This window comes from Macaca thibetana, chromosome 4, assembly GCF_024542745.1.
Source record: "Macaca thibetana thibetana isolate TM-01 chromosome 4, ASM2454274v1, whole genome shotgun sequence".
Lineage (NCBI taxonomy): Eukaryota > Metazoa > Chordata > Mammalia > Primates > Cercopithecidae > Macaca > Macaca thibetana.
Genome location: NC_065581.1, coordinates 49953666 through 49969941, shown reverse-complemented (window position 1 = coordinate 49969941; position 16276 = coordinate 49953666). Strand labels below are relative to the sequence as shown.

Here is a 16276-nt window from a genome sequence, read left to right as displayed (position 1 = left end):
TTTCTTAATCTTTTAAATTGTAGTCATCTTAAATACAATTATAGATATAACAAGCTCAGGCTCTCACTGAAGAGAACAAGTGCTGGCTACACTAGAAGGGAGGTGACATTCATAACAGTTCTCTGTCTGAAGCTATGTGTACAAAGTTAATATTTTCCTGAGAAAGAAAAGATTCTTATTTGCTAAGAAGGAGAGATTTTAAAAAATCCCTTCCATTTTTTTTTTCTGCTTCTGTATCTGTGCTAGTTTACCAGAAACAAAATAACTGTTTTAATCTTGTTCAGACACCTGAAACCATTAAGAAAAATATTCTTAACCATATTGCAAATCTCTGGTGACTATTTTCTCTTGGAAAATATCTTAGTTGATAAAGAGTGAAGTGCTTACTTGTGGCTGCTTTTCTATTATTTCTTGCCTAATCTACCCCATTCTAACCATAACTGAGCCCCTATTTTCTAATAATTTAAACATCTAGCAGGCTCCCTTAAAATATTAATTTTGAGAAATAGAGAAAATACTTTGACAAGAATTTTTCTTACAAGTTAGTGTGGGATTCATATTTTTGAAAAAATAAAAATGCTAATGAGACAGCCAAGAAAAAGGGCTCCCCAGAGAATCTCCAACTGGCCTGTGCACTGGGAGGACTAGGGTGGAGTCTCAGGAAGTTCATGTCATTTGCAGAGGGAGAGCGCCCTGCCTCTCCTCTTCCTGAGATTCAATTGGTGCACCTGTTAGCAAGGCTTCCTCCCACTTTGCTGAGTTGTTTTTCCTTTTTGTCCAATAAACTTCACTGCTCACCCTCCTGTGTGTCTGTGAGCCTAATGTTTTCTGGTCATGTGATAAGAACCTGTTTTTTTCCTACAACACTAAGGTCTGATAAAATTAGTCTAGTCAATCTAGACTATAATACTGGAATAGCTACATATTTCTGTTATGGAACTGGAAAACTGTAACTGAACAAGAGAATATATAACTGACTGTTTTTACCCCTTACCAGGACTATTTTTGGAGCTATGAACTCTACCAGTAAACTTTTCTTCTCAGATAGAATATTTCATATTTCATGTTACTGCATTTTTAAATCCATAATGGATGATAATTATCACATCAGTTGTCTCCATTGAGCCCATGTTGATTTTGCCAGCAATTTCCATACAAACTTTGAGTACGAGTATGAATCAAAATGACAATAGTTTAACATAATTTTTTTCATGTGTTTTCATTTCAAAATTGAGGGTGTTTTACCAGGGTTTTGTCAGGGAACATTTAATAATTACGATTTTTAAATTTAAAAGTAAAGGTTTTGTTTAAGCTATAATTAGAAGTAGAAGCTTTGTTATAGTTGTATTGCCTTTTAGCAGGAATTTGCTTTCCCTGTTAACTCTAGAGTTAACATAACGCATGTGGTTGATTCACAAAGGGCCTTAATAATGTACTTAGCTCATATTGATTCAAAAATATGTATGCTGGGATATTCTCCTAAGGCTGGAATGCATTGCCAGATGTCTTCCTGTTTTCCTCATTACAAAAATTGCAGCAGCTCATATTTTCTTTAGACTACACAAATACATCTCCTTTGATTTTAAAGTTTTTTTTTAAATTTAGGAGTTACTAAATAGAAAACTGTGATTACTGTATAAGTAAGTTTTATGAATAAGTAACTAGAGATGATCATGCTGGATGCTCAGACCATAGCACTTTATATTTATTCTTCCCTCTCTGCCGGTGAAGACTGGAGAAGGAGAATGATTTCTCCCACAGATTATAAGAAGTTAATAGTGTCTGTTAAAAGACAATATTTCAGATGCATGGTGGTATTATTTTGTCTCCGTGGTATAGATATCATTTATGATTTATGACTGGATCTTAAGTGCATCTCACAGGACCTACATATTTTAAATGAATCTGCTTCAATCAGAAATCTCATGTTTATATATGATCATTCATTCAGAATTATGTGATATAGTGAAATGTTCTCTAATTTGCTGCCAGTTCTTGAACATGATCAAGAGTAGGGGTGCTGTAGCTCTTCAAAATATAAATTAGTAAAAGATCCTGTATTCTACTAAAATAAAAGTTTTCATTTATTTGCCATTAGATTATTAAATTATAAATCTGTTTAAATGAAACTCATTTGAGCAATGGCTTTATACATTATACAGTGCTTGCCATGAACATGATAACTAGTATCAGTAGACCTGTTATCTGTTTTCTTTAATTTTAAAATAATTAAACTTTTTTGTTTTTTTATTCCAAATTTTATTTTACATTCAAGAGGATACATGTGCATGTTTGTTATATGGGTAAATTGCATCACCCGAGGATTTGATGTACAGATTATTTCATCACCCAGGTAATAAGCATAGTACTCAATAGGTAGCTTTGTAATCCTTACCTTCCTCTCACCTTCCAACCTCAAGTAAACCCCAGAGTCTATTGTTCCCTTCTCTGTGTCCATGTGTACTCAATATTTAACTCCCACTTATAAATGAGAACATGTAGTATTTGATTTTCTTTTATTATGCTAATTTACTTATAATAATGCCCTCCAGCTCTATCTATGCTGTTGTAAAGGACATGAACTCATTCTTTTTTATGGCTGCATAGTATTTCATGGTGTATGTGTACCACATTTTCTTTATCCAAGAAAATTCTAATTTTCGGATTTTAGCCAAATCCAGCCCACTGCCTCTTCTTGTAAATAAAGTTTTATTCAAACACAGCCACGTTAGTTTCCTTATAATGTATGACATATTTGGCACTACGATGGCAGAACTGATATTTGTGACAGAGACTGAATGACTTACAAAACTGAAAGTACTTACCACCTGCTTCTTTACAGAAAATGCTTGTCCATTGCTGATCTAGATTATGAAATGTCTCCATTTTATACATTAATATATTTACATGGCTTCCATGACATTTTGCAGAGAACCATGCACCACAAATTCACATATTCCTGGTTTGATTATCATAAGCACTCCTAGACTAGAGTCATTTGCTAAGAGCATTATATCAGTACGAACTCTCATGCTAGAAAATATTAGTTTATTTACACAAGGTATGTTTTCACCATGTTTAAAAGATTTGATTGTGCAACTTGTTTTCTTTCTTTCTTCAATGTTTTCTTCTGGAAAAAAGAGAGAAATAAATTTCAGGCCATCTGCTTAGTTTAATGTCTAGTGTTCCATTATTGGAACACTAAGCATGTGGAAATTATTTATATCCTACTGCTCAAGGTCATCGCTAAGGTCTGATTGCAAAAATTCAAAAAATTGCAACCTCAGGCATAATTGGGTTAATCTTTCTTTCCCAGACCTTGATTCTCCTGCATCAGAGACAGGTCCATAAAAGAATACCAATTTTGCATAAATATATTAACGATACATATTTTCAGAGTGCTTCCACATATATACTGTTATTTGTATGTCTAATCTCAAACACCCTCTAATGAAGATAGGTCAGTCATGTTTTTAACATATTCTAACATATTAGAAAGCAAGTTCAGGAATATTAAATCATTGTTCAAAGCATGTGTCACAAACTGTTTTGAAATTTGGATTTTTGACTCTTAGCCTTGTATGATTTCTGTCACACAGTAATGAATATATATTCCATTATAATAATTCTGTCAGACACACTTGAAGGTGTAAATACATAGAAGGCACAGGATTTAGAGAAAGTGAATGAAGTGAGGTTGTGTATCTGACAGGCTAAGAGTAAAGACTCTGGAGGTAGAGTACTCCACATCTACCACTTACAAAATGTTTTACCTGGACAAGTTCTCCAAGCCTCAGTCTCCCCATATGGCTGTCATTTAGAATAAAATGAGAGCCATATATACAGTCATCCATCAATATCCACAAGGGATTGGTTCTAGGATTTCTCATGGATATGGGAAAATCCACAGATGTTCAGTCCCTTATATGTACATTGGTGTAGTTCTTTCATATAACCTATGCACATCTTTCCATATACCATGAATCATCTCTAGATTATTTACAACAACTAATACAATGTAAATGCTGTGAAAGTAATTGTTATACTGAATTGTTTAGAAAAAATAATAAAAAAATCCTGTACGTGTTCAGCATAAAGCAACCATCCATTTCTTTTCTCCCTGAATATTTTAAATCAACGTTTGGTTGAATTCACAGATGCAAAACCCCTGGATACAGAGATCGGATTGCATACTGCTTTGATAGGGGCCTAAATAGAGAGTGAGCATTAAATAAACAATAGCTATCATATTGCAGGGTAAACATCTCAAAATTAGTGAGATAAATTATAGGAGTAAAACATGGACTCACACTAATTTAGAGTAACTGAAATGAAGATGATCTTAATTATAAACTATTTTAATGCAGTTTGAGTTTATTTCAGTGAATAGTCATGTCGTAACATAGTGGGATAAGAATGAACAAGTGAAGTGTAAGGAATGTGCAAAGTTGGATTTTCAGATTTCTAAAGTAGCATTTAATCAAGAACTTGACCCCATCAAAATATGCATTTCATGCAAACACATGGAGATTAATAAAATTATATTGGGAGTGAAGTTATTCTGGTCTTTTACCTATTTCTTCCTCTACACATTTTTCTTGGATTTTCAGCTATTCTTATATGTTTAATTTTCATTAGTGTTTGACTCCCAACCTAGATCTGTCTGTCCCTGGAAATGCAGGGCCATGTATTGCGCTGCTGTCCCAATATCTCTATTTGCATATTTCATAGACTCTTCAAACCTGACATCTCCAAACTAATCTTATCACCTCCATCTATAACATTTTTCAAAAGAAAAACCTAGAAAATGTCCTTGACTCCTTGTTTTAATTTATTCTCCATTTGCAGTTCATCACCAGGTTCAGCTGATGTCACCTTATTTTTCACATAATTCCTTATCTATTGTTACCAACCTAATCCAGTTCTTTATCATCCCTTACCTACCACAGTCTCCTAATTGGTCTCTATGCCTGACCTCTTGCCCCTCCACCAGCAATTTACATTTCTTTATATTTCTAATACAGTGATCTTTTCAAAATAGATACATATGAATCAGACTCAGCAAACTTTTTTCTAAAGAGTCAGGTGGTAAATAGTTTAGGCTTTGTAGTCATATGATTTCTGTCACAACTACTCAACTATATTAGTCCACTTTCATGCTGCTGATAAAGACATACCTGACACTGGGTAATTTATAAAGAAAAAAGGTTTAATGGACTCATAGTGCCATGTGGCTGGGGAGGCCTCACAATCATGGTGGAGGGTGAAAGGCATGTCTTACATGGCAGTGGCAAGACAGAATGGTGGCAGAGTGAAAGAGCTTTCCCCTTATAAAACCATCAGATCTCGTGAGACTTATTCACTACCACAAGAACAGTATGGAGATAACCACCTCCATAATTCAAGTATGTGCCACCAGGTCCCTCCCACAACACATGGGAATTATGAGAGCTAAAATTAAGATAAATTTGGGTGGAGACAGAGCCAAACCATATTATTCCACTTCAGCCGCTCCCAAATCTCATTTCACATTTTAAAACCAATCATGCCCTCCCAACAGTTCCCCAGAGTCTTAACTCATTTCAGTGTTAACCCAAAAGTCCACAGTCCAGAATCTCATCTGAGACAAGGCAAGTCCCTTCTGCTTATGAGCCTGTAAAATCACAAGCAAGTTAGTTACCTCCTAGATACAATGGGGTACAGGCATTGGGTAAATACAGTTGTTCCAAATGGGAGAAATTGACCAAAACAAAGGGGCTACAGGTCCCATGCAAGTCTGAAAACCAGCTAGGTGGTCCAATCTCAAAGCTCCTAAAAGGTCACCTTTGACTCCTGGTCTTGCATCCAGTTCATGCTGATGCAGGAGGTGGGGTCCCATAATCTTGGGCATCCCCACCCCTGTGATTTTGTAGGGTACTGCCTCCCTCCTGTCTGCTTCCACAAGCTGGTGTTGAGTGTCCGTGGTTTGTTCAGATGCACGGTTCAGGCTATTGGTGGATCTACCATTCTGGGGTCTGGAGGATGGTGGCCTTCTTTTCACAGCTCCACTTGGCAACGCCCCAGTGAGGACTCTGGGGACACCCACTCCACATTTCCCTGCTCCACTGCCCTAGCAGAAATTCTCCATGTGAGCCCTGTCCCTGCAGCATACTTCTGCCTGGATATCCAGGCATTTCCATCCATCCTCTGAAATCTAGGAGGAGGTTTTCAAACCTCAGTTCTTGACTTCTGTGTACCTGCAGGTTCAACACCATGTGGAAGCTGCCAAGGTTTGGAGCTTGTACCCTCTGAAGCCATGGCCCCAGCTATAAGCTGACCCCTTTTAGCCAGAGTGGCTGGGACACAGGGCACCAAGCCCCTAGGCTGCACACAGCAGGGGGACTCTGGGCTTGCCCAAGAAACCATTTTTTCCTCCTATTCCTCTGGACCTGTGATGAGAGGGGCTGTCATGAAACCTCTGACATGCCCTGGAGACATTTTTCTCAGTGTCTTGGTGATGAACATTTGGCTCCCTGCTACTTAGGCAAATTTCTGCAGCTGGCTAGAATTTCTTCTCAGAAAATCGATTTTTCTTTTCTACTGCATCATCAGGTTGCATATTTTCTGAACTTTTATGCTCTGTTTTCCTTTTAAAACAGTATGCCTTTAACAGCACCTGAGGTACCTCTGAAATGCTTTGATGCTTAGAAATTTCATTCACCAGAGACCCTAAATCATCTCCCTTAAATTCAAAGTTCCACAAATCTCTAGGGCAGGGCAAAATGTCACCAGTTTCTTTGCTGAAACATAGCAAGAGTCACTTTTACTCCAGTTCCCAAAAATTTCTCATCTCTATCTGAGACCACTTCAGCTTGGATTTCATTGTCCATATCATTATCAGCATTTTGGTCAAAGTGATTCAACAAGTCTCTAGGCAGTTCCAAACTGTCCCACATTTTCCTGTCTTATTCTGAGCCCTCTGAACTCTTTCAACCTCTGCCTGTTACCCAGTTACAAAGTCGCTTTCACATTTTCGGGTATCTTTACAGCAGCACCTCACTCTACCAGTATCAATTTACTGTATTAGTCCATTTTCATGCTGCTGATAAAGACATACACAAGACTGGGTAGTTTATAAAGAAAAAGAGGGTTAATGGACTCAGTTTCATGTGGCTGGGGAGGCCTCACAATCATGGTAGAAGGTAAAAGGCATGTCTTACATGGTGATGGCAAGAGAGAATGAGGGTGAAGTAAAAGGGATTTTCCCTAGTAAAACCATCAGATCTCATGAGACTTATTCACTACCTTGAGAACAGTATGGGGGAAATCACTCCATGATTCAATTATGTGCCACCACATCCCTCCCACAACATGTATAAATTATGGGAACAAGATGAGATTTGGGTGGGGACACAGGCAAACCAAATTATCAAGTCTGCTGTTGCAGCACAGAAGCAGCCATAGACAATATGTAAATCAATAAGTATTGACATTTTTCAAAAATGGGTGGACGGTTCTATTTAGCCAGTGGGCTGGTGTGTTTCAACCCTTGTGCTAATGTATTGCTTAAATACAATGTATTAGTCCATTTTTATGCTGTGATAAAGACATACCCGAGACTGGGAAGAAAAAGAGGTTTAATGGACTTATGGTTCCACATGGCTAGGGAGGCCTCACAATTATGGTGGAAGGCAAAGAGGAGCAAGTCACATCGTACATGGATGGGGGCAGGCAAAGCAAAAGAGCTTGTGTAGGGAAACTTCTATTTATAAAACCATCAGATATCATGAGACTTATTCACTATCACAAGAACAGCATAAAAAAGACCTGCCCTGCTCCCATTATTCAATTACCTCCCACTGGGTCCATCCCATGACACATGGGAATTGTGGGAGATACAATTCAAGATGATATTTGGGTGGGGACACAGTCAAACCATATCATTCCACTCGTGGCCCCTCCCAAATCTCAGGTCTTCACATTTCAAAGCGAATCGTACCTTCCCAACAGTCCCCCAAAGTCTTAACTCATTTCAACATTAACCCAGAAGTCCATGTCCAAAGTCTCATCTGCAACAAGGCAAATCCTTTCTGCCTATGAATCTGTAAAATCAAAAGCAAGCTAGTGATTCCTAGATACAATGGGGGTACAGGAATTGGGTAAATACAGTTGTTCCAAATGGGAGAAATTAGCCAAAACAAATGGGCTACAGGCCTCATGCAAGTCTGAAATCCAGTTGGACAGTGGTCAAATCTTAAAGCTCTAAAATAATCTCCTTTGACTCCCTGTCTCACATCAAGGTCACACTGATGCAAGAGGTGGGTTCCCATGGTCTTGGGCAGCTCCATGCCTGTGGTTTTGTAGGGTACAGCCCCACTCCTGGCTGCTTTCACAGGTTGGTGTTTAGTGTCTGTGCTTTTTCAGGCACACAGTTCAAGCTTTAGGTGGATCTACCGTTCTGGGATCTGGAGGATGGTGGCCCTCTTCTCACAGCTCCACTGGCCAGTGCCCCAGTGGGGATTCTGTGTGGGGCTGCAACCCCACATTTCCCTTCCACACTGCCCTAGCACAGGTTCTTTATGAGTGCCTCATCCCTGCAGCAAACCTCTGCCTGGACACACAGGTGTTTCCATACATCCTATGAAATCTAGGCAGAGGTTCCCAAACCTCAATTCTTGACTTCTGTGCACCTGCAGGCTCAACACTACATGGAAACTGCCAAGGCTTGGGACTTGCGCCCTCTGAAGCAACAGCCCAAGCTGTACCTGGGCCCCTTTTAGACATGGCTAGAGTGGCTGGGATGCAGGGCACCAAGTTCCTAGACTGCACATAGCAGGGGGGCCATGGGCCTGGCCCAGGAAACCACTTTTTCTTCCTACACCTTCTCCTCTGGGCTTGTGATGGAAGGGGCTGCCATGAAGGCCTCTGACATGCCCTGGAGACAATTTCCCCACTGTCTTGGTGAATAGCATTTGGTTTCCTGTAACTTATGCAAATTTCTGCAGCCAGCTTATTTTTTTCCTCAGAAAATGGGGTTTTCTTGTCTAATGCAATCAGGCTGGCAAATTCTCTGCACTTTTATGCTCTGTTTTCCTTTTAAAAGTGAATGCTTTTAGTGGCACCCAAGTTGCCTCTTGAATGCTTTGCTGCTTAGAAATTTTATTCACCAGATACCCTAAATCACCTCCCTCAAGTTCAAAGTTCCACAAATCTCTAGGGCAGGGCAAAATGCCACCAGTCTCTTGTACAAATAACAAGAATCACCTTTACTCCAGTTCCCAGAGAGTTCCTCATCTCCATCTGAGACCACCTCAGACTAGATTTCATTGTCTACATCACTATCAGCATTTCGGTCAAAGCCATTCGACAAGTCTCTAGGCAGTTCCAAACTTTCCCACATGTTCCTGTCTTCTTCTGAGCACTCCAAACTGTTCCAACCTCTGCCTGTTACCTTGTTCCAAAGTTGCTTTCACATTTTCAGGTATCTTTACAGCAGCACCCCATTCTACTGGTAACAATTTACTGAATTAGTCCATTTTTGTGCTGCTGATAAAGATATACATGAGACTGAGTAATTTATAAAGAAAAAGAGGTTAAATGGACTCACAGCTCCACATGGCTGGGGAGGCCTCAGAATCATGGCAGAAGACGAAGAGGAACAAGTCATGTCTCACATGGATGGTGGCAGGCAAAGAGAGAGAGCTTGTGCAGAACTCCTCTTTATAAAACCATCAGCCTTATGAGACTTATTCACTATCATGAGAATAGCACAAGAAAGACCTGACCCCATTATTCAATTGCCCCCAACTAGGTCCCTCCCATGACTCATGGAAATTGTGGGAGTTACAATTCAAGATGAGATTTGGGTGGGAACACAGCCAACCCATATCATACACCAATGGTTTTCCAATTCTTTTGCATAAAATTTATAATTCTTAACATGGTCCTTCAGTATCTGAGCTGAATACTCTACCCCTTCCGACTTCCCCATTTTCTTTTAATTTATTGAAACACCAAGAATTCTTATTTCTTAAAGCCTAACACATTTCTTTAAAAACAGTTTTTTTTTTTCTATTTTTCAACTAAAGAGATGCTACCTAATTTTCCTTTTACTTCTTATAAGTCTTCTATTTTGTTCAAGCCAATTTAGGTTTCTCTTGTACATTTTCACTTTCTGTAGAATTATGGTGGCCCATGCAGAGATAATTTTCTCCTTATAAATCTAAACATTTTTAAAAATCCATATTTAAAAAAAAGTTGCTTCTCTCTATTCCAACAGTATCTTCCCTCTGATTCCACACCCTTTAAAGCTCAGTTTTCACTTCCCAAGAAGCAGGTGTTCTGATCCACCAAGTCAGATTACCCCTTCTCTTTCTGGGGTTGATTTGTATATAGTTTACTGCTGTTCCGTCTTTTCTTTATCTACATAGTCTCTTCCTGATTCTCCACTGTAACATGGGCTCTAGAGCTGGCTGTGCTTATTTGGAAATTTCACATCCTGACTTACATATGAAGACCAATATCCATACATAACCTACTTTCATAAAGAGACCATGCTTATTTCCCATCAAGGAAGAATCTTTTCAAAACTCATATTGCATCCAGCATATAGTTCACATTCTCAGTTGAGGTCCAGTCCTTGCTACATGCCAAAAAAGCAAATTACATGCACCATTTAAAACTTAAGAGAGAAAACAGGGTAAAATAAGAAGGAATAACGGGAAATTGAGCAGTCACTGACTCACAGCAATTATTAAATTCATGTTAGACAGACTTACCAGACTTCTCACTCTTGCCATGAAGTTTTCCAGCTAGTTTTCCTCTATAAAAGAAATTCTTGTCCACTGTCCCCTGTAGTTATTGGGTTTGTGCAATCCCACCTTCTTTCCTTTTTATTTGTTTATTTTTTGATCTATTATTCTGCAATGTTGCAACTAAAGTGGACTTTGGGAGATACCCTTCCTGGATACTGCACAATTATTTTGCCTGTTTTATTTTTCCTTAAGGAAGTCAATAATTCTCGAGACTGAAAATATGATATATTTTAATCTTTCAAAATCATCTTTTCATAGACATCCTAGTAAAAAGGATATTAATGATAGAAATCAACTAATGTTGAAATTAGTTCCTCTGCTCCCCGCCCCCAACACACACACACACAAGTTAAGCAACATTTATCAAGCTGGGAAGTTTGTCTCTTACAGCTGTTTGATTTTGGAAGTGGCTTCCAGTATAATTCAGAAAGCAATTAAGTCAGAAAAAGTAATCTTATGCTTAATGCAGCTATAGATAACACTTTTGTAAATGAACTGTAGGCAGATTAAAATTGGGATTTTTTAACCAAAGTTTTATGAAATACAAAATAAAATACATTTTATCTAACCTTTAAGTACCCATTAATGAGAAAGATGATTTCTTTGGTACAAAGAAAAATATTTAACATAAATAATGATCAAAAATAAATATATGAGGATTTCCAGCTTTGCGTCTTGTTACATTTGGTATTGCATACATATTGTTACACTTTGTTAATTATGCAATTGCGTTGTAGTTTTTTAAGAATTATTAAGAAAATTATTTTGCAAAATTTTTACTAAAAATGGATACTGTCTTGAGAATGAATATCTGAAGAGATTTATTCAATAATCCCATTTCCAAATGCAAAACCACTTCCTTCTTAGAAACGTATCAGTAATTATTGATTTTTTTTTTTTTTTTTTTTTTTTGAGACGGAGTCTTGCTCTGTCACCAGGCTAGAGTGCAATGGTACGATCTTGGCTCACTGCAATCTCTGCCTCCTGGGTTCAAGTGATTCTCCTGCCTCAGCCTCCCATGTAGCTGGGACTACAGGAGCACACCACCACGCCCAGCTAAGTTTTGTATTTTTAGTAGACACGGGGTTTCACCATGTCGGCCAGGATGGTCTCGATCTCTTGACCTCGTGATCCACCCACTTCAGTCTCCCAAAGTGTTGGGATTACAGGCGTCAGCCACCGTGCCTGGCCTGATTTTTTAATAAAAGAATTTTGTAAGTAAAATAAATTAAAATGGTGTACGTATGTTGGAATGTAGGATATTAAACAAAGTTTATGGGAGTCTATCATTTTGAACCGAGTTCCTGCACCAGGCCCCAGCAGACCAGATCAAACCAGAATGAATTCACTCATTCTAGGTGCCATGTAATCAAACTGAACTTTGAAATGAGAAATTAAAAAAAAAAAAAAGTGAAAAACAGGAAAATCACAGCAAATAATCAGGAGGGGCCCAGTCAAGTTGAGTTGAGAAAACAGTCCTCTCCATAATAAAAAAGAAAAAGTCCTCTCTGCTTAAAATCCACTTATTTTTTGTTTCTGCTTTTTTCAGCCTTTTCCATCTATAAAGCCTACCTCCTATGCTTGGTTCATTGAACATTTTCTATTTTACAAATGGGATGCTGACCGGTTCATAAATTGCTAATAAAAAACAATTCAATCATTAAACTAACTTTGCTGAGATTTTGTTATTTGATGAGGCAAAAATTAATGTAATGAAAATTTATAAATTATTGTGACAGTCTCTGCTAATTGACTTAACGATATTCATTCTTTCGATTTTGCTTATGAAAAGAACCTTTTATTCACAGTTTGTGACCAAGTAAAACTACATTCCTAGTTTCCCTTCCAAATAAGATAAAGGTTCTAGTGCTGGTATTCCTTTCCTAATAAGGAAACCATAAGGACCGTCTAGATATGCTCTCCTACCTCCAGCAACGCAGACAGGAGCTAATAGTGGGGCAGTCATGTTGTGGCCATGAGACTTCTATGAGAATGAGAGGCCTATACTAAGAATGGTGTTTTGGAAAGACAGAAGGTGTCTGGGGCATAAAGGACATTGTGAAGCTACTGATCCAGCTCTGATCTATTAATCTTTGGATTTCATGTCAGACAAAAATAATTTTTTATTTGATCAAGATACTGTAAAGAAATTTCAATTAATGTAGTAAATCACCAGTCCTGTCTGAAAAACCATTTAATGAAAAAGTCTTATAGCAAAACTTTTTAATGGCAGACAGTGACTTATCTCTTAGATAGTATAGGTCCTGAATACATTCTTGCAGAGTGATCAGTTATACATAACTCCGAATGTTATATTTGTACATAAACTCAAAAGGAGTCTATGCATTATTTTACAGAATACTTTCTACCTCATAATGCTAAAAGTTCTAGACATGTTGTAAATGTGTATTCAAATTAATTAGAAAATAAGATTTATTACAAATATGACAATATATCCTGAGTGTTTTTGTTTTACAGATAGCATAGATCCAACCACTGCTGTGGGCAGTCAGATTTATTATGAAATAGTTTATAAAACCCTCATTATGTGTATGGCCAAGACTCTAAAATGGGGTTTCTTGTGCTTTACATGTTTGGAGGCATGCAGTGGCATAAAATTAATTGTCAAGTGAATAATTCATTTTATAATGCTACAAAAATGATAATGCCTACTGACAGATGGATAAAATGCATTAGCAACAAATTTGAAAAGACGAAGGAGCTTTTTGATGAAGCTCTTTAATTATTTATGGCTGTCTTCTCTTTCATCCTTTTCTTTCAAAACAGAATTTTTAGCTAATTCTTTGGTCTATCTTAAAGCACACCTGGCCACCTGCATCTCAGCTGCTTTGAGAGTCTGTTCTGTTATCAGTGATGTAACGCTTGAGTGGTTAAGTTTAGGAAATGTTTGGCTTAGATAATGGCAGCTACGGGCAAGATGCCAGGCAGACCAGATAATCAAATGGGTTTTTTTTTTATAGGTTCCATGTATCAGACAGGTGGAGATAAATCAGTTCTACTCGAATTTGCAAAAATTCTCTTTAGTCTTACTTAAACATGCTTTTGTTACATGGTGGAGAGTGCCAGAAAAGTCTGTTTCCAGTGAAATAACTGAAAGCTAAACATCTGTAGAAAGACAGTTACATTTGAACCACTGATGTGAACTTACCAAATTATGAGATCTGAATAAAGTCATCTAAAGTTATCTATGTGTAAGATAGTAATACAGACAATCATGCATTTCCAAATTAATGTGTCGTAGGTAGTGCATTAACAACAATGAATACCTTAGGGGATATTTGAGAAATATTTAGTCCCCGGAGGCTTTGCTGTCACAGTTGGTGCATCCTTCTCTTATAACTTTAGTTTTTCTATTTTGCTTTCTTCTGCCAGCTGCCCACTCCATCTCCTGTCCACAGCATTCCTTCTAAAAAATTCCCTAGGTTTTGTCTTTGTTAGCAATATGTTCAGTTACATAATCCTTTCCTTCAGATGCCCTTACAACCAGAGGAGTGTGCCACCCAGTTTTTGCCAAATGAGAGAGAAGTCGACAGTGACACAGGAAGTCATTCTGATATGGGTCCCACTCCTCCCTGTTTTCTCTCCACCATGTTTTTCCCTTTGTGGATAATTGATTCTAGTTGAAATATACAGCAGTCATCTTATAATTGTAAGGTCAGAAGTATGAGAAGAACATGCTAAGTAATTCAAAGATTATGAAAAGAACATAGGCCTTTGACAGCAACACTAGCTATTTACTTCCTGATTAGTGAGGAAAAAAAAAAACTTATTTATTTTGTGTGTTGTTTAAGCCCTTGAAATCTACTTCCATTACTTGCAGCTGAACCTACTAACTGACATCATTGTATTGTTACTGTAAATATGTCTGCGTTATATACATGTGGGCAACAGCTTTATCTTACCGATATTCAGGTGCCTAGTACTCAGTGCCTTGTGTATCACACTGCAAGTAAATACTCAGTGACTGATTGTTGAATGTGTAAGCAGGACTTTCTTATATCTTGGGAGCTGAAGTCACCTGATACACAGATATTCTTAACCTCATGGACAATAAATCTAGATCTCAAAAGACAGCCTTCATTCAAACAAATAATTTAAGCAATAAGGACCGTTTCTTCTTTAGCTAGGCCAATTATCTATAAAGCTATAAAGGATAATATCGTGAAATCTAAATGACAGTGAGGGGATGGGAAAATCTGTGTTCCTTATTAAGTAGCAATTTTTGCTAACAAGAGAAGACAGAATAAACAGGCTCATTGTTCTGTTATTACAAAAATTTTCAGTAGCTGAAATGTGTTGCTTCTTCTTAGGTTTAAGGAAATTAATATCTAGGTCTAGATTTGAGATCAATATCTCACATCACCAGTACAACTCTCTCTAGCCCCACCTCTCTTTTTCTCTTCTTCCCTCTTTTTGCATATATGTGTATGTGTGTGTGTATCACATTGAATATTAAGCACACTCAAATTTCTTTTGAATGGACTTCAGTTTGCAGCAATAATCAGTAAAATTGTATGGAACAACCACATTCTGAGAATCCAACCAATTGAATCAGCAAAAAATGGTAAGGCAAATTATATCTTCCAAACTCACAGGAAACATAACTCAAACACAATAGAATCAATGATATTAGCATATTTTAAAACATGGTGTATGTATGTCAGATAAGACAACTGGAAGGCATACAACATTTTCAAGAGAATGGTATCTGGTCTGGAAGAACATGAGCAATTCTATCAGTGAAGTGATTCTGTATTACTTCATGTCTAAGATGCCTTTAATTGTAAATGCACTATCATGTTATGTATAATTAAGAAATAAAGAATGTGCACGTGTGTGTGTGGTTTCTTTTTCTTCTTTTTTCTTTTTTTTTTTCTGAGATGGAGTCTCACTCTGTCACCCACGCTGGAGTGCAGTGGTGCAATCTCAGCTCACTGCAAACTCTGCCCCTCCAATTCAAGCAGTTTTCTGCCTCAGCCTCCTGAGTAACTGGGATTACAGGCGCCCACCACCATGCCCTGCTAATTTTTGTATTTTTACTAGAAACGGGGTTTCACCATCTTGATCAGGCTGGTCTTGAACTCCTGACCTCGTGATCCGTCCACTTCAGCCTCCCAAAGTGCTGGGATTACAGGCATGCGCAACCGCGCCTCGCAAGAAAAAAAGTTTTATGTCATACTCATTGACGGAGCCTTTTTATATGTATTTAGACGTAAGTTTTTGTCACCCATCACTAGCGTGCTTACCTAAGAAAGAAAATATAGATGAAATAAATTGGTTTACAAAATCCTAGCCTTGTTCTTATTTATAATTCAATCCTTCTGATCTCTTACCAACTTAGAGCCATCGGTTTTCATACTTTTTTTCTGAATCATCAAAAATGTTCCACTATCATTTCTGGAGTGTCTTCATGAGAACTTTAACCTGGCATTTTTCAATGGCTGCTCCACCTTTGTTCCTAG

General features: G+C 37.7%; 1 long non-coding RNA gene across 1 annotated transcript in view; it reads right to left on the bottom strand.

Annotated features, from left to right (window-relative positions):
- Positions 1-10836, bottom strand: part of LOC126952032 (uncharacterized) — a 50985-nt gene extending 40149 nt beyond the window's left edge. Inside the window, exon 1 of the long non-coding RNA XR_007724771.1 lies at positions 10758-10836. This is a non-coding gene — a long non-coding RNA (uncharacterized LOC126952032). The remainder of the gene's footprint in view (positions 1-10757) is intronic.
- Between the last annotated feature and the right edge of the window lie 5440 nt (positions 10837-16276).